Below are 25,675 nucleotides of genomic sequence, written 5' to 3'. Positions count from 1 at the left end.
TATCCGAGTAACATAGAATTATGACATTAATTTTTCACGACGAGGTCTTGCCGTCGCATTTAAAATTAATTTTTTTTGTGAAAGTTGTTCATCATTTTTTTTTTCGTTTCCATTCTACACATCTTGAGTGTTTCATCAAGAAATAATACGATAGATCCGAGATGTAGTAGACTCTTGTTATCGATGGCAATGGCGATGAATTGTTTCGACCGCGTGAAAATACCGACCATCAACAGTATTTCATCCTGTATCCCCCGTTACAACGGCGAAGTCCGCAAACGCTGCGGTCGTTCACTTTTCGACGTCAACCAGTACATCACATTCCGCCGTTTCGCCATTTGTCCACTTCACAATCGTCACATACCGATGCATTATTGATTAGTCGGTTTTGAGGAAATAAATTTACTCTAAGTTACACAATTAAGAGCAGTAGTTAAACAGAAAGAGAAAGAGTATTTTGCAATCTAAATGAAGAGAAAGGATTTAAGAGTTTCAATACAGGATTTGCAGGGGCATAGCATTTCAACTAGAGCGCGATCTTTGAATCAATGTCATGCTAAATGCTCGTTAGCGGTTTCTTCGGAAGTAGCATAACATTGGGAATATGTCAATAGTCGAGACCAAGCTTGTCGAGTCGTCGGTCAAAGTTCGAACTTCGGCCAAAGTTCGTCAATATTGCTCGAACAAAGATGGCCGATAGTTGAAAGTTTCCACAAATGAAATTCGTCCGTGAGTAGCGAACCTGTTTGAACCTGTGTAGAATCAAGTAAATGCAATCCGTCAACATTGTTGTTTCGACTCGAATCTCTAACGTTTTGTCAATGTGCCTGCGTTAACCTTCGCGCCACTTTTATCCCAGATATATTCCCCATATATTGAGGAAGAATCTTGGCACGTTATCCAACGTGTCTTGGATCTTTATTTCATGTCGACATACATATATCGCGATGAACAAAGTTGTTGAACGTATGAATGATTCCCGTTTCTTGAGAAACGTTCCACGGAAGCGGAATACAAAGCGAAATGGACGACAGACGCCGGGAATTCGAGAGGTTCGACACGCAAGAAATCACTGCTTCACGAGATCCTCGCATAAATTCGCTTGAATATTGCACAAGTAATCGTAAATTGGAGGCTTAGAATTTTTGAACTATGAGATTTGTTAGGATACGTCATGACAAAGTGTCTTAAATCTTTTATTACCACGTGAGATTTATTAGATCCTTAGATTCTGGGAGTTTTGAGTTCAAAAGTTTTTATATCTCCTGATAAATTTAATTTTTGCTTTACGCTATAAATTACAATTTATCTTTTGTTAAATAATATAGATTTTCGTGTTATTTTTAATAGATTACAGATTATGGAGGCTTTTAGGTCAAGTGGTACAACGTTCTCTTTATTTAAAATTAAAATCTTATTATAAATTTATTTAACAATAATGAGAATTCTTGATATATTGTACAGTTTTTACATTTGTATTATTTACGTAATGTTATTATATTTGCTTCTCAACAGGATTCACCTCAGAATAATAAGTAGAATTCCTATCTCTCTCTTTTGCTCCTTCTCTTTATACCGCCCATTTTGTCTCGCGAAACTTATGAAACAATAAACTTCAAGGAGCTGCCGGGGATTTTCTACGTTCTGTAACGCATTTTCTCAATACGAAGCAAACTGCACTCGTACTCTTCCTGGCCCGTCAAATATTAATATCCACTACTCGTCTTTATGCTTGCCTTCCGCTTATAGACGCGTGTCTTATTGCAGCAGCGAAACGGCAAAAAGTTTTCGCCGCCGCGAGAAGAGCACATGCGCGCAATTTTGTACAGAATTTTGCATCTGTCGGCGTAAAAATGCGGAAACGCGCTCTCGCGACTCGGAATTGAAATATGCTTCGCTAAGATGACGTGGAATACTTCCTGGCGCGAGAGCGCAACAATGCGAATAAATTGGGAAAGGAATGCGCTTTTACAGCGAAAAACGCACATGTACACTTAACATTCTGCTTTAATATCAAAATAGATGTTGTTTGAACATAATCGTTGTTTGAAAATGAGGAAAAATCTACTCTTGATGGTTTTATAAATTTTCCTTATATAACAGTCGAAGGTATTGTCGTGCACGAGTCGAAATAATTTCTTTGAAATTTGCGTCGAATTTTCGAGATTCGGCGTTTCTCGAAAAATGTGCATGGTCAGGAGAAAATACGGTGGGACACCCAGTATATTTCGTCGACCATTGAATACGAGCATCGCGATAAACAAGCAGCGGCCATTACCGGTGGCACAATATGACGCTGTTTCGTTGTATTTACAGAGCGTTGTGAGTTTCGCGGGGAGAGGAAAAGAGACAAAATAAAAGCGATTCCTACCGCTCGACGTTTTCTTCTCTTTACGTTCGTTTCTATAAGGTACCAACGTGAACCTGAACGATACAAGCTCGGATAGTCGCGTGCAGACGTCCAAACGTGTAGACGATAGTGAACGAGGGTGAAATTTGCGAGGGTGGAATTCTGAAAAGACCCCTCGGTGGCCCTTTGACAGTCGAGATATCCTCAGGAGAATAAAAAAATTCTCATTTGGAAAAAAATTTATCTCTCCCAAATTGATCGAGCAATTCCAGTAGATGAAATGCTACGTGTATTTGTTGACTCGAAAGACATAGTGCAAAATGACGACGGTCTACCATCTGATACGATATGAAAAGAAGGAAAAAAAATGTAATTAAAGTGTACACAGAGAAAAATAAATCTAGCGTACTACCGTGTAGCTTAATATTTTAAAAAACAGCCCTTCTCAAATATACTCGGGAAATTTGTTAAAAATCCGGCCCGGTTTTGCGCGACGTGGTTAACAAACAGAAAGCGGAGAGAAAGTTAATTTTAATTATGTAGATTTCGCTTTATTTTCGCGAAAGCTGAATAATGAACCCACTGCCCACTTTTGTGGTTATACCATTTGCAACGCATGTCATAGATATATGCTCAGGGTTTTACCGGTTGCCGCAGTCGGAAGTAGAAGTGAATCCATTTCGCTTTTTCCACCGTAAGCCCAGGTCTGCATGGTACTTGCATCGCTCAGTGGACCGTTCGGAATAACATTGCAAACTGCAAACTGAAAAACTGGCGCGATTTAATCTGCTTTGTCATTAATCTTCGATTCGTTCTCGCAGAGAGATGCTTTGCCTACGAATACGTTTTTCGAACAATGTTTTTTTTTTTTTTATTATTCATACGCTGTTTAAAGGTAACGTATGCATATCGCGACATGGACACTCGTGTGGATTATGAAATCTGAGTTGAGAATGCATCCTTTGCAAAATGCGTTTTTGCAAGTGGATCGCCGGCCGCGGGGATCTCCTTGGATCTCTCTCTCTCTCTCTCTCTCTCTCTCTCTCTCTCTCTCTCTCTCTCTCTCTCTCTCTCTCTCTAGTCGCGATATAATGCGGTTTACATCCACGCGAGTTAAGTTAACTCGACCAAGCGGCTCTTAGTGCTCGCGCAAAAGCTCGCGTGGGAACGCGCGATGGCTCCCCAATGCAAAAGTATCTTTAATTTCTTTCACGCTGACTTTAATGGCTGTTTTTCCGACCGGTGTAAACTTTCGAGTCGAGACAGGAGTGGCAAAAAGAGTTCTACTCGAAGTTTCTGCCTCGGTTATTTTTCTCGAGTAATTTGTATTCGAGAATTTCGCTCGAGGATTAATAACGTTGGAAGTCAAAGAATCTTTACGAGTACAGCTCTTTTAAAATTGTGAGCACCCTCTGAAGACGTGAACCGTTTTCTAGATCTACTTTACATTTCGCAGGTTTCACAACTTGAAGGAACTGCATGAACGTAACGATAATTGCATCGCAAGGAAACTATATTCGCGCGTTACAGTTTTGTTTTTATTCTCCAAACGATTATCGCTACATTTCATCCATCGGCACAAAAATAGCTGGACCGAGTAGGATTAGGCTCGATTTATTTTCTTCCAACTTCGAGATAGACTGCTCTCTCATACTTTAATTAAGAGGTTTTCTCGGACGCCCACGGTCGATCGCGTCGCGAATACATCGCGGGAGGGCGAGGGAGAGGAAGAGGGAGAGGATATCGATAATCCATGTAGTAAATCTTTTCGCTTGTTTGCCGATTAGCGAATCGTAGCGCGACGCGCGCGCATCGTTTGATCAAACATGCAGTGGGTATAATTAATAGCACCGACTGTCGTGTTTACGTGAAATTACAGTGATAAATCCGCCATATTTGCCGTGCCGGAAGTATTTACGACTGTTCGGCTCGCGATTCGCGACTCGCGACTCGCGATTGCACGAAATAAAAAATTAGGCACTTTGATTTACGGCCGTGGCCCGAATAAATATTCCGCGCTGCCAGAAATAGGGACCGTTGCGGGATTCTTGCGAAAAAGGTTAGGGTTTTTTTTTAGAAAGCGAAAACATTGTTTGCCCGCATCTTTTTTCTTGGCCGAATTTTCTTTTAAAAGGTTTGGTTAATTCCTGTTCATTGGAAATTTATTAAACAGTAAAACGGATGGACTTTTCCGATTATCAAAATACCTAGTATAGAGAGAGATCGGAGCGCGAAAAGAGTAATGCACGATGTCAGGGATGATTAGCCACGGAATTTATCACGACGGGGGATGGAAATGCGAAACGGGATAATTTATTCGGGTCATTCGTCGGCCCGCGATAATAATTGCGAGCGGTGGAAAGCGGCGATCGATCGGTCATGCTCGGATTGCTCGACATTTACGATTTCATGATTGAACACCCGGCAACCGCCCTCGCCTATCGACAAAACGACGGGGGCGGTCGGCGACTTTATTCCTCCGGCGTCGTTTCACAAACAAACAAACTCTAGAATCGGAACGCCGCGAGATATTCGGCTGCGTGTACCGTCATAAACGGCGAGTTTCGGCGAAATTCGAATCTAGTATTGTCATCACGCGCACGAATTGAATTCTCGTCCATTTTCGCGTTATTGTCATCGTTGTGCGCATATTACTGCATGCATGTGGTGCACATGCATTGTTTCGGAGAGAGACTTGATACATATTTACGTAATAATCAATTTTTGGAGTAAAGCTAAAAGAGGATTTTCTCGTCCGCGTGGATTCTGCTTTAAGAGCTGGGAACTGGTGCGCTGAGATAGCGAAATGGCAGGTAACTGCGTTTTAAAACGCTCGAGCCGTTTGTAATTAACTTCTTTACGCGGCGCCGGGGACCGACACATAAATCAGGGACATTACGGCAAAGCGTGGGAGAGCCACGTTCCTTGGGACGAGATCTTTATTTCGTGGTTAAAATCGCAAGAGCACGAGCACCGGAATTGCGGGCGCCAAGATTTTGCTCTCGCAACGAAATTTTGGTCGCCACAGCTTTTCGCGAGATTTCCATATGCGAAGGCAAGAGGAAGTGTAGTATTTCTCAAGGGCCGAGACTAAAATACGTGAGTAAAAGTCTTTGCTTGTACGAATATAATTAAAATACGCGCGTCTCACGCGCATTTAAATATCGCGGCGTTTACACGGCGCTGCGAGAATTGCGAGAATTAAAAGAGACCAGGTTTTTGCCTTCGAAAATTTAAAACGCTGTTTTCTACGAATTACACACGTTTAGGAAAAAAAGGAGTAGGAGTATGTCGACTTATTTGGCAGTATCGTCAATCAGCCATCAGATCACGTCTACATCGCTTTGATAATAACCCCTTGAATTTCCTCGGAAATTCTACCCCCAGGCGAGCCGAGTTTCGCACGTTCGAGTAATCGGTGAGAATTGATACGGACGCCGCTTCGGTGCGGTCCGAAGTAGCTCGTCTCTTCGCCCGTTCCATTCGCATCGATCATCCGCGAACGCGATGATTAATTTAACCAGCGGATCGCACGTCTCGCCGCGCGAGGAAGCCAAACTCCGAATAGGTGCTGAACGCGTATCGACAAGCCACTCGCACTCAGTGAGTCGATCGCACCCGGTACATAATTTCGGATCTCCGCTTTCGTCAATCCGACGATCTCGGCTGAACGTACGCTATTTCGAGAGCTTCCATGTACTATCGATGTACGGTGGATGAGTCGGATCACGTATCTGTTTGCATCCATAAATTGAATATTATACCAAGAGATGCTTTTCGATTCCATTTGGGAATTAGGTCACTGTAAAAGTTCAAAAAATTGATTCTTTCTTTTTGCATTTGCTCGTTATAAATTTTCATTGTAAAAATATGTTTATTATTTTTAAAAAAACATGGGAGAGAGTTAAACGCATAAATTTTAATACTATAGAGCTAAAACTTAACTCAAATTTATATGATTACAAATACATTATCCAGAATTTTTCATCAATTTTTTAATGTTTGCCATTAATCTAATATTTCATGTACGTACATCGTAATTACAAAAATGGTATAAAAAAACGATACGCGGTATTAATTTCGTTGAAACTCGCATGTTCCTTAATTGCGAAAAATTACAAACGAAAACACGAGTCCTATAGAGGAGAGCCGAATGGCGGTGCCGGTGTAATTAGCGATGAAAAAGGAGATCCGCGATGCGAGGTGTAGGGTAGGGGGAGAGGGGGAACGCCCGTTCGTTATTTCGGAAAAACAGACGGCGCCGGGAATACCGGAGATGTTATTGGACGGCAAATATCCGCGGCTAGAGGGAAGATTTCACCTCGGTGTAACGCAATATGAAGTCACGCCCGGAAGCCCCACGATTGAGCAAAACCACAGACGAGCTGTATACGGATTGCTTCGAGTATATCCCGTGTCTCTAATAACATTGAGCAAGTAATAAGAGGGAGGCGAGGGAACGATTACAAGAGATATTAAAGGCAAGTAGTCGAGGATTAATCGTCAATATAACAACTTGGAAGATAGACATTTTACAGGCTAGAATTACCCTTTTTGCATAAATTTTTGCTTAATTTTTTTTAACCGGTGTTTATTATATGCAGAGAGATGTGTCTTCTGAAATATGCAGGTTTAACATTAGATTTGTGCAGTGTTTAAATAAGAAAATAGATTTTTTCCTTTAGTCCTACATCTAGGTAAATTTGGGGCGTAATATTCTGTATGGTCGCTTTGTGGAAAACAAGACGACGTCGCCGGCGCGCCTCGCCATCGAACGAACGAAACCACGAGACTACTTTTGTTTGGTTACGGACGAGTCGTATTACGGAGATATAAGACAAACAGCTTTCGGGATTCCCAGAACGGTTTACTGATCGATATGGCTTCCTCCGTGGAACGTGAACCGAGACAGGTATGAGTCGTTCGGGAAATGCTGATGCATTCGGAGAAAAGTTTTCTCTTTTTACGATCACGCTTCTTTTTAATTCCGGGTCACGCGTAATCGCTCCGACAGTTACGTAACTTTACTCGCCTGCGATGGGTATGAAAAGTTTTTGTACTTGCAGTATTTGCAGTTTATGTGTGGCGCTCAAGTTCAGAGCGCGTTAAAACCGACATCAAACATTTGGAAACAGATATGTCGTTTATCGTTTTAAATATGGATAGCTGCAGGCGTTCCAAATTTTTTTTCATGAAACTATTTTAGTGTTTTTTTATTGTTATCGTATCTGTATTGCATCTCGATTGTGTAACCCATTTGCAAAATTTGAAATAAAGACACGGGATGCGTTTACATGTGTATCTGGAATCATAGAAGACAAATTTCGTTGCATCCGTTGTTCTGAGTTTCGTCTTAAAGCATTAATACCTGGAGCGGTGGTGTGTTCTCGGTAATTTCCGTTTCGCTGCATTTAGCCGTCGCGAGCGTGCGAAGTAAGGGATGATTCCACAAATTACAACGGGAGGTGGTTATCGCGGGCGCGGTTTAAACGGAGCGTAAATGCCGCGACGGCCGCGGAAACCGCACGAACGTTCAGCACGCGTCATAAGCACGACTTCCGATTTCGGACACATAATACAGATGTTGTCGATACTTTGACGTGTATATCGAAACTACGTCACAATAGAGACAAATAGGTACATAAATCGACTAGTATTAATTTCACTAGTGATTGAAGTAGACTCAAAAAATGGCAAAAAATTCTTCTGAAATTTTTTAGAGAAAAATAAAAAAATAAACAAATAGATTTGTAGAAGATTAGCAGCGAATTAGGATAAATTAAAAATATTTGAGATTTATTCCTGCGTGCGAGAGAGAGAGAGAAAGGGGGGGGGGACTCAGGAAGCACCAGAGACTTAAGATAATTTGCTGACAGGAATTAACAGTTTAGGAAAGTGTAATATATATTTTCCACCATTATCACTATAACGTTAACACGTTGGAATCAACCGGCAGAACGCGGATCATGCCATTATTTTATTACATCATTCCATTAGTCCATTACTTAATCGCGAAAGCCGTGATGGCGAGGGATTATATCCTGAAATCGGGAGGAAATGGATGTTTTAGCGTGGCACGCGTTGCTGTGCGTTATTATTTCGACGAAGGTAATTGCAAAGTGATACGCGGCCGAGGTTTCATGGGAGCTTTTAACGCGCGAAAGTACTCGCCGTTATGTCAACGGCGATTGCTATCTATTCCAGGATGTAATAAACGATGTAGGAATTCATTCATTCCTACATCGTTTGTTATTATAATGTAAATAAAAATTTCAAGTACGAGGAGAACTAATATAAGAATGATTACTCTGTAAAGTTGGTATTTCGCAAACCATGAGATTAACAATTTCGAGCGAATACGCGCCGCTCCATTCTTCATCTACGGATCCTTTGAATATTTCCGAGTAGATTTTTCTTTAATGAAAATTTTCATGCCGGCATTCTTTCCTTAACTTTGTTGTTGAACTTAAATATCTGATTTTGAGCGAACTTAAAATTAAGATTGAAATTATATGACGAATCGTTATACCACCGTTTGGCAACTTTTCTTTTTACACACGGAGTTTGAAGTTTGGTTTATTTCCTGTCATCGTCATCGCCCCTAGTCGATACCGATAGCCTCGTATCCGCCGACAGACAAGACTGACGTCAACGTCATCATTCTCGATAACGCCATCATCGATCGATTTTGACGCCACGATGACCCCAGTGGGGTCAGCCGCTTGACTGACATGACGTTTATCGCCTCGCGTGGCTTCGACATGACAAGTCAGCTATTCAGAATTCATCCCAGGTTTCGTACCGAACTTCTCTTCGTCCTGCTTAATGCGGATATTGACTTTTGTAGTCGGAAACCATTTCCTCGGAAATACGAGAGAGCTGGAACGAAACTATTTTAAAAAGGTAAATGTAGAAAATTTTATTAGAAACTGGAATTTTTTTAATTGCGGAAGCTAATTACATTTCATTAAAATGCGGAGCTAATTAGTAGTATAATTAAAAATTACACGACTATTGAGATATCATTCAAGTTGGAATTTCATGGCATGAAATGGCAACTGAGTTTATATTCACCGTGGTCTATTCGGCAAAATGTTAACCGTCCGTCAAAATTGCCAAGCGAGGCGCAAAACCGCGAGATGTTGCTTGTTGTAACATTCAGCACGTGCGACCCACTTGTCGGCGGTAGATGATGAGGAAGGATCCCTCAGGAGTCGCGGCACATTCTGGAGACAAATGTGCCTCGCGCAAGCCTGCGAGACGAATTCAGCGCGTTTCTTCCGGCTCGGGAAATTCTCGATTAGAAGTAGGAGAAACCTAGAAAATATTAAGTGTATATATATGTATATTAAGATATATATATATATAAAGCAGCGAGAGAGTAGAAAGACAGCAGTCTGTAAGCGTACAAGTTTTAATGAGATATCGTATATACTTTTCCAACAAGTTTGTGGATTTGGTAGTTTCTTCTAGGAAATTTGCCGGAGAGTCATCGCTTCGTGAATTTTCAATATTCAACATCCGCGTTTTCCTTCCTACGCTCCGCTCGCGAACATATGCAAATGTCGATTTAATAATACACCGATCATCTCGTCCACCTTTAATAATAGACTTACAAAAAGCATTTATTAAACGAGCTTCGGGCGAATCGGAGTCTCGCTAGAAGTCATTAGAGCGGGAAAGCGGGGAAATGTTGCGCGACACTTAGCACGCGCGCCCCATTTTCCCGTAATGGACGACGAGAAAGGGCTCGTAAGACCGAAGGGTTGCCCGGGTAGTAGCGTGTAGCTACATAAAAGCCGACGTGTACCTCGCGACGGAATGCTTAACCGGGATCCAAGTTCCCTTTGGACGTGAGGGAATATGATACGCCGTATATGGAGTGCCCCGAATGAGCGTACAACATTGATGAAATGTAGACCCGGAAACGAGTAATAATGTTCTTGAAATCTAACGTCTCCTTAGCTTTTCAAGATCTTGCTTTTGCGCTGTCTCCGACGATGTCGCGTTTAAAATCTTTATGATTTTTTTATATTCACGTAGTTTTGAATTCTTAGACATTTAATATTCTCTACATTTTTTTTCTTGGTTTTGTTAAGATCAAAATTCCGAAGATTCTGATCATGGATACATGCATAATGGATTCTCTCACAACTTCCCTCCATATGCGTATCAGTTTCATCGGTGCCGATACCTTCGTATCGCGTTGCCTATATCGTACCGAGGAAGTAACCGAGAAGGAGAGGGATAAGGAGGATCCGCATAACTTAACGTCACTATATAATTTCATGAGGCGGCGACTTTTTGCGGAATTTCGCGTCGGGACATTTCATAAAAATTGCGCTGCGCCGTATTCCGGGGCATTCTGCCGTGATAATCGTTATCCTTCGTCGGGATACAGGTGTTCCCGCACCCACCACCTTTCTTCACTCTTCCCCCTGTCCCCCCTGGCGGATTCGCGACGGTAGCCGGGGCTGGGAGCGAGAGAGCGGGACGGGAGGGAAGGGGGATAGAGAAAATTCTTCGGGGGAAAGTCGAGGAGGTCGTTTAACGACATGCCATACTCTTCGTGCTTGGCATGCGGGCCTTATTATCCCTTGACAGAGGGTTTCCATAAGGCGCTTCTTCCATGGAAATGGATGGAGACGTCCTCGCGAGGAGATAAAAGATCCCGCCGGTGCACAGGATTAGACCGTTCGTTTTTATCGTCCTATCGGATACATCTGGATGTTGGGTGCTCTAAGCTGTCCTTTTATGCTTCATTTTGATCCCCGTAAAAGACTCGAATGGAGCCCTATTATCACAAAATAGCTCCCGAGTAACATAATGAATAACTATTCGCCGCAACTTCATATATAGATAGGGATATATAGCGATTAAAAAAGAATCAAATAGGAAATATAGAAATAAATTATAAATTTTAAAATTAAAAATAATATATACAGATGAAATATTGATATGAAAAAAATATACATTCTAATATGAAATTGAAAAATATGCGTATAGTAAATATGTGTCGCTAGAGGAAAATTTAGTTTTAGATTATTCCACGGTGTTCTATTTCAACCTTGGTGAAAAATTTTCCAATCTTGAATGCTCTTTACTTTGCATAAACTTTATCAAAAGGGACTGTTAATGAAACCATGGTTCTCTTGACGGCAATTTATGCCGCGTCCTCAGAGCGTTATAGTTAAAATTGAGAAATTCTTAGAAGAGAGATGGAAACGAGGACGCTATCCTTTTGCGTCGCGACTGTTAAAAATCAACGGCGCCCAAGGCTCTCGTTTACGGAACGGGAATTAATCGTTTATCCGATTACAGGAAATCCCACCTCGATGAAGATCAGTCCTGAAAATGTCGGGTTGCGCGTAATCACGGTGTAGACCTTAACGAGCGCTTTTACGAGCTGCATCCTGCCCCGGTGACACTACCACCACGTCGTCCCCATAAAGTCTTTCTTATCTTCCCGGGGATGAGATAGAATGGAAGGGGGATAGGGGGAGGGGAAAGGGTACCCTAATTAGATGATAATCGAGTGCGGTATCACTGTGCCGCGCTACAGGTCGAGTTAAGGCGCCCTGCTCATTTTACAGCGTCCTTCGAGCATCAGAGCGCAAAAGAAATTTTCAAGACCCTATTATAGAGTCGGGAGGTCTAATCACGCGGTAATGAGGCGGTAATCCCGAAAGACGTATGCGGAGACATCGTACGGGATGTACAGCTAGCGATGTACGTCACCTAGCAACCATTCCTCCTGACGAGAGCTGCCACGTGGCCGTTCGTTATCTTGCCGCTGGCTGTAACGAGGCCGACTTAACATCGCGAGCACGTCATATAACGTTCGCGCGCGCAGCCCACCGGGATGCCCCGTTTCCATTTGTCCTAATCAGCCATAAGTTCAGGATACTGTTTGTAAGGCGTAATGAGAGTTGCCACTGGCTTGCCATGCCGCATCTCTCTCTCTCTCTCTCTCTCTCTCTCTCTCTCTCTCTCTCTCTCTCTCTCTCTCTCTCGGTATTAACTACTAGAACCGCACTCTCGACTCGTAAGTTTCGCTGCAATTCACGAGGCAACCTAAATTTCGAGATGTAATGGATATCGCCTGACAAATTCTGATAGAAACCAATATCTTATCTCATCTCTTTGGTAATAAAAGCATCCATCTGGAAGCGCGTGAATTTTTAAAGCGTTTCTCCTTACGACTATAGATGTTTTGCGAGACTTACTAATTAATTTGTATCTCATTTAGCATCAGTTACAGTTGCAAATGCTCTGTTCTTATTTAAACTTAAATGTATTTATGAGTTTTAATCGGATTGCTAAGCAAAAGAGCAAATTTGCGGCAAGAGCAAATCAGAGCAAAGGGTGAGGTAAATTTGCGTTTTTCCAATACAGAGCATACCCTTGAAGAAGGATTATTTGCCTTCAAGCTCGATCACCGAGCTTTACTTATCGTTAGAGGCGACGCTCGAGACAAAGTTGACGATCAAAGAACGACGTGTCTCTATCTATGCAATTATAACACTTTGACGTCCTTTTTCTTTGTTTGTCGTCCCAGCTGAAGCATGAATATCGCTATTAGCCGCCGTCGGAATAATCGTTCGGTGATCCAAGACCTTTGATTATTTGATTGGCCGCCACGCGGAAATCCATTATTTAATCTTTCGCGGGAGTGGGAAGAAGGGAACGCTGCGCACGCGGAAGTTCCCACGAAGGGCGACGGGAAAGTTCGTGGTTATACTAGGAATGTGTGAGTGCGCGGATCTGTGTTCTACGCCAAGTTTGAGCTACAGGGTGTCTAGCGTCCTATAATCCACGCTTGGATGCACCAATATCAATTGAGATTCATCGCGTTCTGAATTTAATTGAATTTTCTCTTTCAGTGGTATAACCACTTGGAACATAGTAAAAACATATTACAGTCGAGTTCTTCATACTTTTTCGATAAAAATCTGAATAAATAAATAAATAAATAAATATCTCACATTTGTATTTCTCAAGATTGATATCCTAAAAATCACAACATAATGACAACTGAGGCATGCAATCGCGATATTCGTCTTTTGCGGCCGCCTTTAGATTCACCTCGCGATGGTGAATTGCCATAAAGAGGCATTCCAAGAAAATGAGGAATGCGAATGGAAGGAAGAAAGAAAGGGACAGAAGGATAGATCCAAGTCCTTTACTCAAGGAAACTGTTGCGTGGCTCCTCGATATTCTCGCGAGAAACTACTACTCGGACGTCGGAGCTCGGCCGCTTAAACGCGGCATATCGCGTTTCGTTTCCACGCAAATCGCGCATTACCCGACCGACGAGATTGCCGCCACGCAACGGCTTGATTTAGATTCCTCGGGAGGATATTGCACGTTCCCGGCTCTAATCGGTCGCGAATTCGTGCATCCCCTCTACCGCGGGTCCCCCGGGAGTCCTCGCAACGTTCTTTCACCGCGTTGCAATTATTTTAACGGCTCGGAACTTTCGTGGTTAAAACCGATAAACGTCCGACAATGTCGAATCGTGTACTATTACTTTTCGACTATTACGCCGGCTGTTCGACGGCAATCACATTAGTTCTTAACCCGAGAAACGATAACGCGGATAACCATTAGAGTCTCGCACAAACATTTCTTGTCTACAATATACTGTTGGTCTGGCTGCACCGGCTTAGTGCTTGGTTGAAATTGCATTACCCTCCTACGCATTACTGTCCTACGCTAACAGCTACTGTTGTTGTTTTACCACTTAATACGATAAATGATTTCTTACTTTTAACATTATAGCTAATCTTATTTATATTTCAAAAGTATTACGGGAATTGTTCCGTGTCGCCATAACTATTCAGGAATTCTTTGCAAATGCATATAAATATCCACATTCGTGTTCTCTATCGCTCGGCTTTTAGCTTCGATTTATTTCTTGAGTTTTTTTTACCATTCGCAGCTTTAAAGTACTCGATACGTTGAAACGCGATAAACTCAGCTCGCGTCGCTTAAGCCGTGAGATCGCCTCATTTGTGAGGTCACTCGCCGGAATAAACGGCGGAAATGTTCCCTTGGTTTTTTCTTGTTTTCTTCCTTTCTTTCATTTTTTTTTGCGCCGCGAGGGAAATTACATATCGAGAAACCGTCGAATCCGTTTGCAACGGTTCTTTTATTGGTTGAGGTAGGCGCGCGCGCGTGTGCTTGAATCCGCTCGCGTCGGCGAGGATTTTGACGAGAGAGCTTTCCCTGTCGGATCGAGAGGCCTGCCGTTCGCCATTCGCTCTCACGCCCAAAAGCTCGGAGAGCCCGTTACCTCGCGGAGAGCTTTCCTGCAAGCGGCAACCAAAGGAAATAGCAGCGCGGCTAACCGACCATCGACCGTCGCTCGTGTGTGTATTCCGACATTTTTGCTACTCAAGACATTAATCCCCCATAAGATTGTCCGCAATTTTATTATCATCTTTAAATTATTATTTAATTAATTAATTTATCTTTTTTATGTTTATTTTACAAAGTAAAAATGTAATAAAAATTCGGTTGATTACTTAGTAATTTTAACCAGTTGCTTTTAATATTGTAACAAAATGAAAATAGAGTTTATTAATACAACTATTCCAACTTAAAACCCAATCTTAGAAGAATTTTTTAATTTAAATTGATTTCTTAAACAAAAAATATATTTCACTAATTACACGCATTACTAATTTACTTTTTGCATGTTAATTTATTCATGTTGGTCGAGTCCAGATAAACAAAGAGCCACTTTACTTGACTAGTGTTCGCTTTAAACCAGTGAAACTATCGCTCAGGATTCTCGTCGATCCCTATCTCACCTTCTTCGGGACACGGCATCCTCTTGAGCGCCCTTTGAAGTCATTCTTTTCCATTTCCACAGTGTGCCACAGGCCCGTTTGAACCCTTTACATACGCTCACGCTCCGTATGCAGGCTTTATTTGTGCAGGCTGATAGAGAGGAGCTCCATAAGGCGATCGCGCGCACGGGCGCGGTTCGAAGAGCGGGGGGGGGGGGGGAGAGAGAGAGAGAGAGGAGGTTGCGCGAGGGGTGGCTGCCCTCCCAAAGCCTCGGGGGTGGAAGGGCCGGGTTGAGTCGGTCGTTGAGGGCTGGAGGATGATGCCGTGGTCCCTGGATCGATCCCGGGGCTACGCCACACACTACCATCACTACCACTATTGCTCGAACCGGCACCCCCGACCCGTTGCAACCACCGAGCACTGGCTAACTACCCCTCGCAGACATACACACATACACACATATGAATTGCTCTCCGTGCGTGATCCTGCACGCTGCGCTAGCGTGTCGTCGCGACACGCTCGAGCGTGTCACGCGTGTGCGCCGACTCATGCATAGATATCAAGTGCACGCGTCCCGAGAGGGGGAGAAGAAGGGGGTGGACGGGGGATTCCCGGCACCGGCACCGGCACCGGCACCGGTACCAGCACCAACACCATCACCGGCGCCAACATCATCGCGTGTACATGCACCAGCATTCATGGTGGAGTAGAGGGTGTGAATGTTTTACGTGCGTGTCGAGTTTAACTCTGGTAAAGTGGATGGATGAATAGATAGATGGATAGGGAAGATATTATGATAAAGAAATTATGCTAATGGAGATATTACAAAGAAATTGCGAACTCCCGGTGTCGCACGGCTTTCGGTATTTAATCTTTGTTCTTCAGAGACAATAGCGCATACCGACGGGGATATTAAACATTTAAAATGGAAATGAAATACTTGCATAGAAGAGCGACGTGGGGTACAATTAAATATTTAAATATCAAAATGGGAGAACTTACAGCGCATTAAAGATTAAAATTTAATTTGAATATATTTTTGCGCTCAAAGTAGGGAGACCGACCGGTCTGCGAACCCTCTCATTTTTAAATTACTACAGTTTCTATGCGCGCCTTCTGCGAGGAATAATCCAGAGAAGCAGGTGTTCTTCGACTCGGGGGCTTCGTAATTCCCTTCTTTCCTTCACCGTCTTTGCGAACAGAAATTCGCCGACCGACCGATCTCGCGTTACAAATCGGCTGATCGAGCGGTATTCCGAGACACTTCGATCATCACCTCGCATCCATCTTTACAGCATTGTTGAGTCGATATATTTTTTTCCCCAGAGAGGAGAGACTAACACAGTGTTCCGGCACATCCGGTCCGGGACACGCGTCCCGGAGCGATGAATAGTCGAATGACAAGCTAATTTCGGGATGTCGAGATATCCCCTCTGAATTCGTCGAGATATTATCGATGAGTACCTGTACAGCTGACGTTAATTAGGCGTGCATTTGTGCCGTTGAAGACGGATAACCTTTATCCATTTCTGTATTATAAGTTAACAAAGAAGCTTTTAGCTTCTTAAAGGGTTAATCTCCAAGTCTCAAGATTGTCTCCCCATTTTGAAAGAAAAACTTTGCGGCGAGTCAACTTTGCGGCATTGCCATAATGAATATTAATGATACACGCAGATGTTTTCTCGCGTCATTGAGACTATTACAATTAATTTTGCATAGTTTTTTCGTAATTTATTTGTTGTACTGACGTTTTTTTTTTTTACGATAAAACGATGCATCTTTACGCCTATAATTATCTTCGCGTTTTTAGTTTTTACAAGTTTTCCCGACCTACCGCAATCTCTAAAATCGGCCGTCTCTTCTGAGTAACGCATAAAAAATTTACGCGAACCTCGAAATTTTCTCGCCAAGGCGGAAGTGTGTCGGTCGGATTTACTCCGACGTTGTTACGTGACATGCTTCGAAACGCGAGAGATCGACCTGCACGAGGGTAGAATAAGTCGGCGGCGAGGCGAAAATTCCCAGCATTAAGTCGCCGCTAATTCCCACGAAGACAATAACACTTCTTCTTCCGGTGGGTGCCGTTCTAAGCCCTGACCGAGCCATTTCGTGGTCCAGGTTGTCGGACGTTACCTCATATTTATCGCGGTCATTGCGTGGGATAGAGATGAAGGGCAATGTTGAAGTCCTTATTCTTCTTTCGAGTTTTAAGGGGGAAAGAATTATTTATTTAAAACAGCTTTACACTTATCGAATGAAAGAATCAAACGTGATCTATCAGCATTTATACGTTAATGTACATGAGAATGTTAATGATGGAATATTATAGAACATTCTGTTTGATGTGTGATGACAACCTCGATGTCGCTAGGTCAAAAGTGACGAAGCTTCGCTTCGAGGGGTCAGTGTCGCGGAATAAATGCGACACATTTACGGCGGAAACACGACAGCGCGGTCGTTGAACCGAAAGATGAAAGCGAATGCGTCCACTGAAGCATTATCAGTCTACTTTATTGTACGCCGCGGATTAGTTGACCGTTCAATTTTGGATCTCCTTATCTTTAATGAGCTTGACAACGACAACGATCAATGGAACGATATTTCCGTGAGTCTCGATTTTTCGAAGAAATGTTGGACAAGTGACGCAGTAAGAAAAGTGGTGAGAGAGAAGTGTGTGTGGTGTGTGTGTGTGTGTGTGTGTGTGTGTGTGTGTGTGAGAGAGAGAGAGAGCAAAGATGTAGTTTTGCAAGGATAATTCCGACGGAGAATTCCAAACACACACCACGAATCGCAATCGCTCGCGGCTTTCGCGGCGACCAGATCGAAACTTGGTCGCGAAACTTATGCGACGTGGAATTGCGGTGCTCACCGTCGCGCGAGAAACCGCCATCTTTCGATGTGTAGTTTCGTAAGAGGATTTCCGCCTTTGCGCGAACGATGCACGCCAGGCACGTTCAATTTTCTGCTTTTGTCCGCTCCTAATTACGAATTTCGTAGCTGTAATGTTGTTAGAAGTTGACGCGCGCTCGCGCGCCTTGCTTCGCTCGCACGGTTCCGACGTTTGCGTTTCTCTGTTAATTCGCTTAATAATATAATTTACATCGTAATAAACCTTTCACTCGGTGCCGTAAACTTCATCCGATATTTCTTTGTGCGCGGGATAATTCAGCGCTTGTAAGGAGCTTGTCCTGCTAGCTGATTAATGACGGCATATTAAATCATTCACGTTGATGTAACACACATGCAGCGTTAATTTATACGGGTATATCAATAAAATATTAATAAACTCCCGTATAGCGATTAGACGCTAGATTGTGGTGGCTGAACTAACAAGAGTAACAAGAAGCAGCTTTTAATCTGCAAAGCTCGACTTCCCGACACTTCGCTATGCTGCTGCTTTTATTGAGTTAAGCAAGGCGGATTATCAGGAGCGATACACTTCAGCCGGCAGTCCGCATAGTCGAACAGGCGTGCTAGATAGCGAGACAGAGAGGGAGAGAGAGAGAGAGACAGACAGAGAGAGAGAGAGAGAGAGAGAGAGAGAGAGAGAGAGAGAGAGAGAGAGAGAGAGAGAGACTGCTTCATTATCTAATTTAGTGCCACCCCCGAGGACGCTTGCGGCACATCGGCTAACCTATTCGATCCTTTTTCGCCCTGGGGACCCGAGGGATATGGGATAATTTAAGTCGCGTCGAGCGAGCAAACTCGCTGGTATACGCTGTGAACGAACTTAAATATCTAAATTTCTTCGTCACCCCCCGTCCTTCGAGGAGAAATTCGACGTCCCGTCGTTGCAGTGCTGTATATCTTGCTAAAAAAGAAAAGAACGGACGTGTGCTCTTCTTTTTTTAGGTGAATAATCGAGCAGTATAAAGAGTTTTACGGTCTGTCGTATATCTCTCTTGCGCTGTTTTGTACGTCTTCATCTCTTTGTGATGCGAGTATTATAGAAGCTATATAGAAAGCAGCACAGTGGGAAATTTGTGGTCAAAATATCGAAATGCTAAAAGCGCTGCTGTCAGAGAACGTTAATTAGTTTATTTTCCCGTCGGCAGAATAGTGTCCTGATTATTGACTTTATTCTGAATCGGGGGTTATGCTGATCGAGCGCATAATATCTATAGTATACGGTTTCCCTATCACAGACAAACGTAAATATTAACATAACGCTCTCAAACACGACCTGTTCTCCGGTTAAAGAAAAGATAAGGTGATAAGATACACAGGTGCAAAATTTTGTGGAAATTTAATTATTAAATAATATGTTTTCACAAAGAGACAATAACCTTTATATAATTTGTAAAATTTTAACAGAATTTAAATTAATTTTTAATTAAATTTAAATAAAATTAAATTTTGGCTAATATGTAGCAAATTAGGTGAATTACGAGATACACGAAAATTTGAATAAAATAAAAGACAAAAATAAAGAAATGAAATAGTGCATTTTTACGTTATATTTAAACGGTAATTTTGCGAATAATGAGAAATGCCTGTATTTCCGACATTTGTGTATTTGTTAATTTACTTAATAATATAATTTATTAATAATATTAATTAATAATATAATTATTAATATATAATACGAATAATTGCATCTCGATTGGAGAAATCGGTAGTTCGGGAGATCAAAGGTGATTTAATGTACGCGATACAGAGTGACAATATTAGATGCCCGTATGACAATAAGCTCCAAATAATAACAGGGATGTATACAGTCTGAAGAAATTTCGTGGACCGTGGATTAGCAAAAGCACAGTGTTCTGTCTGACGTTTATTGGGGAATAAAATACTTGTAGCGGTTCTTTTGTAAAAGAGATGAGAGTAATAATCTTTATTTGGAAGAGCGTTTTGAAGGATCGTTAAATGCGCGCGTAGAAACTCATTATTCCGCGTAGTATTTTATCACTAATTTCATTTTAGAAACTGTCTTGAAACTGGCGGCTTTTGCGATCGAAGGTACGATGGTAACCACCAATTAAGTTGCCAGTAGATTCCAGGCTGTTCCGCAGTTTCGCAATCAGCTATGTTGCACTTAATAAATCCGTACAGCGATGCAATATGCCGCTCGAGAATCACCGCTTTCGCACTACTTGAGGTTTCTGAATTGAAATTTTACTTTATCCGAGTTATCTCCATAAGCACAGAAATCTTTCAAGGAGATCCGACTTTTCTCTATGTGTATCCTTTTTTTTTCTTAAGAAAATTTTAGTAAAGAATTTTTACGCGATACATTATGATGAAGTTTTATACGGTGTATTTGCATTCCACAATTTTTTTAAAATTATTTAATCAACGGGCGCAGTATTAAATCTTGAATCGTCGACGAGGAAGCTTCAAGCGCGGCTTTGAACCATATATGCATTTGTATTTCGCAGTAACTCGCTTATGAAGCTAGGTACGTGCATCCATTTCTACGGGCAAATGGCGAACACGATTTCCGAGGCATAATTTCCTTGGATTACGTTAAATACAAACCCAGGATGCGTTTTACCGAAAGCTGTCGAGCTCTTGAACCGAAGTTTAGTTCGAGGAGAGTTGCCAAATCAAAATAAATCAAATATAACGTAATAAGAACGTCAGTAACAAATAAGTCGTTATATGTATAATCTGAACTAAAGTAACTCGATTAAAATAAAATCTGAAAAATTGTACTTGCAATAAGTAAATGAACAATTTAGTACAAAGCAATCTAAAAGCATAATCTACTGTAAAGATATTACATACAATTTTGCTATATATACGGTTTTGCAGATTGCATTGTAAATAAATTTAGTGTATCGCATATCTTGTGTACATTGTGCATTATAAACATGTTAATTATCCTTATACATCGCATGGTTTTAATTACGCTGTACGAAATTTCGAAACTATATGTAAAATGCAACAATAATAGAATAAATAAATTGAAAACGCATACTAGCCGATAATTAAAATAATACAGACGTAATAAATAATGGAAGGTTTGTTGAAATATAGGATCACACCGAGTGGAAATTATCGATCAGTCAGTAAATTATTATCACGGATGGACGATTATTAACGGCCATGTTGCATCATTACCAGCTTGTTGACGGATCAGCTATACCTCTCTCGGCTTGTAAATCTGGCTATGGCTGTCGAGGAGCAATAATACAATTACAAACTATTGCACCAGTTCCAGTGATTTACTATTTGGATTATTGCAGATTTGCATATCCGGTGACATCGATACGCTATCGAAAGCGCCCGTTACTGAATTTTCAGCGTAGTTTTACATAAAAACATCGTGTAAGCATGAACACGAGCGCGATAGGTATACGAGGAGTAAATTAGGGAAGATAATCATTGTTGTGGTATTAGAAAATCGTGGAAAAGAATGAATTTCATTATACTCAATATTCAATGGTATAATATTTCCTTGATTTTAATGTGGTTACTTTGAAGTTTTGATAAAATTTTTATTTTACATGTCAATTTCAAAAGCGGAACGACATGTATGCGATTGGACGAAAAAAATGCTGTTGATACTACGAAATAAATTTCGAGCGAATTGTATTTACAGTATTTAATCGCAAAATTGCATGAACGCTCAACGACTAATGCCATCGCCATTTCTGTGTAGCGTGTTATATCGGCGCTTTCGCGAATCCGATGATACGTCGATAATATTGTTAAGCTTCAAAAATCGCGCATCCCTGTTGACGTTGATAAACGACTCGAGCCAAATAAATGCGAAATCCATAATCGAGCATTTACCCGGTAAGCCTCGAAACAAAATTTGTGCCCGCACTGGTCGATCATTAGGATAATTGATTAAACATCGCATATAAATAAAACTAATTGGCGGACACACAAATTTACCGTTCAAATAATTAAGTCTAAAATGATCGGCATTTTCAAACAAGATCATATCTACGCGCTTTAGTGAAATATTGAAAAGATTCGAAAGTCTGCATCGTTATTTGTATTAATATTTTAAGATGTTAGACTAATTTTGAAAAGAAATCTTCTTAATAATTATTAATCACGTTCAAACGAAATATATTAAAATTATGATTACTCAGAAATTTCCTTAAGCTTTTCTTAGGTAACATACGACACATTTGCATTGTGTTTTATCGAAACAAGGTTTAGATCGAAATCAATATTTAAATGTGAAATATCAATATCTGTAAGTGTCTCGTGTGTCACAGGGAATTCTCTTAAAACTTGTACATACACAGACGCATGTATCTCTCCGATCGCATATAATAATCCATCATGGAATCCAGTTTGAACAAACAAACGCTACGTTCTAACGGGACGACGGCGACGGTACAGCTGGCTGCTTAACGACGCTAGTCCGGCGTTTCGTGGTCGCGTTATTGCATTCGCGTCGTTTCGTTTCATTAGAACAACGATGACCGGTACGCAGCTCACGGTGCGCATCGATCCGTCATCAAAGCGCCCCGCAATTCCGTCGAACAAAGTTGGACCGGATGGTAGCTCTGGAGCTTCGGGGCGGCGGCGGCGGACTCGCTCGCCCGCGTCCATCGGTCGTAAAGCCGGTGCCGCGTGTATACACGGGCCACCGTTCTGTATGCCAACGTCATTTCCACGTGTGTGGCTACATCGGATTACGCCGTGGTAGTTTCGATGCTCTCGCACAGTCGGGATTTATCGAGACTCTCTCAATACCGTCGCGCACCTTACCACTCACTCCCTTCATCCACAATTTCCAAACCTTTCTTATCTATCTTAACTTTCCGCAGGTTTTCTGTTCAATTATTTTTTAATATACTTTTTGCGATACTGATGAGACGATGATGAGCAGCTCATTTTTATTATTAGGTCAATTATTAGGTAATAATATAAAAAAATTACGATACTTCTTTCCTCGTAATTTATGTATTCAAATCTTATTTATGTATTCTATCTATTCAAATCTATGGAAATTCAATCTTGTTAGTCACCTTTATAGCTCAACACCATACGTTCATTTAATATTTTTTATGTAAATTATTTGCTACGTGTTTCTTGATGCGTACATACATCTATCACACCTGGAGCAATTTAATATAATAAAATCCTCTTTCCTCTCCTTTTCTCTTCTGACATTTATCCTATACTCTAGTGTCTTTATTTATCCGACCGTCGTATCGATCCGTTTCTCTGTCTTTTTCTATTTGTTCCACTTCACTCTGCTTTACACTTCATTCACTCTACTTGTTTTTTCATATCTATATCCCGGTTCTTTTTCTAATTCTCTCTCTCTTTCTCTCTTTCTCACACACTTTTTACTATTTTCCCGGCTATTCATCTATTTCCCTGTCGACGAGTACAAGGAACGGGAAAGTCGCTAATGTCGGACACATATCGTGGGTTTCACGGGTCGGCTGTCAAACTCCACTCGGGGATTTCCTTTTCCCGCGAGCACGCGCACAACATGGCGTGCCGCAAGCCGTTTTGTTCTGTCATATTGTCGGGGACTATCTCGCCGATGCGTTTTGACGACCGCGGTCCGTCCAGTGCACACGATCCGAGCGGTTCCGGTTCCCTCGGGTATCCGACGGTTCCGTTTGTTTCGCTCCCTTTCCCCGCTCCTTTCTCTTCCTTCTCTTTCGCTCGTCCGCTCAACACGTCGCATTTATCGCGCTCGTTGCCGTTGAGCGCAAACGCGACACTCGGATTGCGCAACGCGAAATCACGCTGGAATTTAATTCAACGCTTAATTCACTCCACCCCGAAATGCATTGCGGATGTAACCAAGCGACGATCGTGCGTAAATGACTCACACAGCAAAATTGAGTACCAATTTTTTTTAAATTTTTTATGCAAAATTTGATGAAAGCAAGATTATATATGGAAATAAAGCTTATTGAAAAACAGTCTTTCTCCCGTATGAGCTAACATTGAAGTTAATTATCTTTTGCGAGAAAGGGAGGCCTGATATATCTTAAAAGGTGATCGATCATCTCTTCTCCCCTTCCCCTCTCAAACTTTTCAATTTATCAAGTCTTAATATACAAGAGGATATTACAAAGGCGTCGTAAATTCCTCTGAAATTTTTTGCCCTGTGAAAATTAATTACATCTTTAGAACTCTTTCCAGGTTTAATCCTCAAATAAATGATGCTTCTGTTTAATCGATCTGAACGATCTACCCTTCAAATATCGTTCGTCGACTCGCGAAATAAATCGTTCCGGCATTTCCTTCATTTCTCATTTTTCACGTTTTGTTATGCTTTTCGAACCTAAAATTCTAACATGCTCATCAACGCGGAAGTAGACCTTCGTCCCGTCGGAAGGGTCGACATCGGAACTCGGAAGAATAAATTCCCGATTAGGAAAATAAATTGTATCGATCGCCGGATATTCCGCGGGCTACCGCGTATATAAGCGCGGATAAAAACCGAAGGGCTGCCATTACCGGGTGATTGATGGAGTGTCGGGGGTGGAGTTTTTACGGGGCAAAAAAAGGGTGGCGGTCTCGGTCAAGCGGCACTCGGGCGCTGGGTGTACGCGAGCGGTAGCCCACCATCAAAGTAAATACCCATTGTTGACTGTCGTTCAGAGATTGTTTTCACGAACGTCAGGTGTGGTCCGACGTATTCCCCGTCGGTTGTCACGAACTAGCGGATTGCATAAAGGTACATTTTGCGTTAACAAGATAAATAAAATTCTCGTATCATAAGAATGGAATAACCTACGTGTGTACAGATTAATGATAATTAAAAGCCCGACGATTTCGATGTCGGAAGGATAAAATCGACGTCGGTGTCGTGCGGAGTTTAATCGTTCTTCGCGAAGCTGCAATAACAGCGTTTTATTAACTCATTGAGATAACGAGAGAACTAAGGATGAAAGTTGTAACGATATCGGCTATTTAGACGCGAGAAGAGAGCCGCGAGAGAGAACTTTGTAAATATTTTTACGAAACGCGCGCTGTACATGGGGAGGGTAACGCGAAGCGTCAATGCGCCACGGTGCACCGAAGTGCCGGATCGAAGAGGGATCGCCGCTATTAGTCGGCGAAGTTGAAAACTAGGTGGATGTTGATCTAGGTCGCGTGGCCGAGTTTTACAGCGAGATTATTGCGGCGTGTGCATGTGTATATGTGTGTGTGTGTGTGTGTGTGTGTGCACACATGTGCGCTCGTATGTGGGTGTATATGCGCACGTGCGCGGAGGAGGGAGGGGGGGAAATACCTCTACTCACCGTTACCACGCGCAGAGGTAATTGAATCCGGCGATGAATTGAATAACGGCGCAACCGAATGCTGCAAGTGGATCGGATCGCGCGGGCTATTGCAGCGACGTGTTGGAAATAAAAGAATAGGAACGAAAGGGTCGGTGTCTGACAGAGGGTATTGTGGAAAAGTTGGCTAGTCATTTCGTAGTTTGCGCACTTTTCTGAGTAGATTTATTTCGCGTCGGATATACGCCGTGCGCGCGCGTGCGGGCGTCAAAAGTTAAATATTGGAAAATATCAGGGACGCATATAAACGCAAATATTACGATAATAAATCAAGAGAGGAGGGTCTCTTTTTCGCATCAACATTTAATCAAAA

General features: G+C 42.0%; 1 protein-coding gene and 1 long non-coding RNA gene across 2 annotated transcripts in view; one reads left to right on the top strand and one right to left on the bottom strand.

Annotated features, from left to right (window-relative positions):
• Positions 1–25,675, top strand: part of LOC105833134 (leucine-rich repeat-containing protein 24) — a 100,120-nt gene that overhangs the window by 29,158 nt on the left and 45,287 nt on the right. The gene's annotated exons all lie outside the window — the stretch shown is intronic.
• Positions 107–19,557, bottom strand: LOC118645616. Its single transcript, XR_004963314.1, has 2 exons — positions 9,425–19,557; positions 107–9,240 (listed from the first exon to the last, which is right to left on the bottom strand). It is a non-coding gene; the product is annotated as an uncharacterized LOC118645616 (long non-coding RNA).

This window comes from Monomorium pharaonis, chromosome 1 (genome assembly GCF_013373865.1).
Source record: "Monomorium pharaonis isolate MP-MQ-018 chromosome 1, ASM1337386v2, whole genome shotgun sequence".
NCBI classification, from domain to species: domain Eukaryota; kingdom Metazoa; phylum Arthropoda; class Insecta; order Hymenoptera; family Formicidae; genus Monomorium; species Monomorium pharaonis.
The sequence above is the reverse complement of the archived record's forward strand: the minus strand, read 5'-3'. Positions and strand labels throughout refer to the sequence as shown.